We start from the raw sequence: 1,154 nt of genomic DNA, 5'->3' as shown, positions 1-1,154 counted from the left end.
CGGAAGAGTTTGGATTTTGTGGTTATTTCGATCTTCCTCAACCAAAGCCTTCTGTATTCCTAGGCGGCTGAATTGTGACATATTTGAGCATAGCACCCACTAAACCCTAAAACCCAAATAAAATAGTATCTAAATTCCAAAAGATAATATATTTAAAATCCAAAAGATAATTATCTAAGGAACAAAAGATAATATCTGATTTTATTCTCATTTAATTCCAAATCAAAAGTAATTATGACTTATTCAATTTAGCATTTATAACAATAAATGAGATCTTCATTATATAAGTCATTTAATTTGAAATAGCATAACCTGTGATTATAATTAATATATGTATTGTCCACACACAAATTAAAAAATTAAGATAATTTTCTAACAACCGCTTTTAGAAAACAGTGACCAGAGTGATAGACCCCAACAAACTCCCAAGATATAAGATAAGATAAGATAAGATGAAACTACTGCCACCAAAGAAGTCATCCTACTCTACTATAAATACACTGGCACCCTAGGCATAACTCACGTTCTAATATACTAAAAACCTGCCTAAATCCCTTGCTAATTTAAGTATCGGAGTCTCTTGCAAGTACCACTCACCACCTCTTCACGAAGAACTCGAACAAACGGCACCTCAGCATCAGCAAGTCAGACGCTGCCATTCAAAGTGACCTGGACCTCACGTTCAGACTCGACTCAACGTTTTAGGTAACTCCCGAAACAGTTATCATGCATTATTGTTAGATTGGTCCTAATTTGTTTAAAAATTTAGCTATTAAGAGTATATTTGATGCAAATAAAATTTTTTCGAACAAAACTAAAACAAAATAAAATTTTGAGATATTTTTAAAATTTTTAAAAAATTTTAAGGATAAAAAATATATTTTATCTAATAATTTAAATAATTTAATTTCGATGCACTGATAATGTAAAACGTTTTGCATAATGGTGCAATCAGAATCGTTACCATTCATGTTTTCAATGTAAACATAAAAGATAATTACTTTTACTAATATTACGTTATATGATTAGATACACGTGCAAAATAATTTTACATTGAACGCGTATTAAAATTAAATTTTAATTTAAAATGAAATTAATTTGATATAATACATTAAAATGAATTTTTAGTTTCTCCTAAGTTGTGAAAGTTGTGA

Source organism: Arachis ipaensis, chromosome B04, assembly GCF_000816755.2.
Source record: "Arachis ipaensis cultivar K30076 chromosome B04, Araip1.1, whole genome shotgun sequence".
NCBI classification, from domain to species: domain Eukaryota; kingdom Viridiplantae; phylum Streptophyta; class Magnoliopsida; order Fabales; family Fabaceae; genus Arachis; species Arachis ipaensis.
This window is presented reverse-complemented; position numbering follows the sequence as displayed.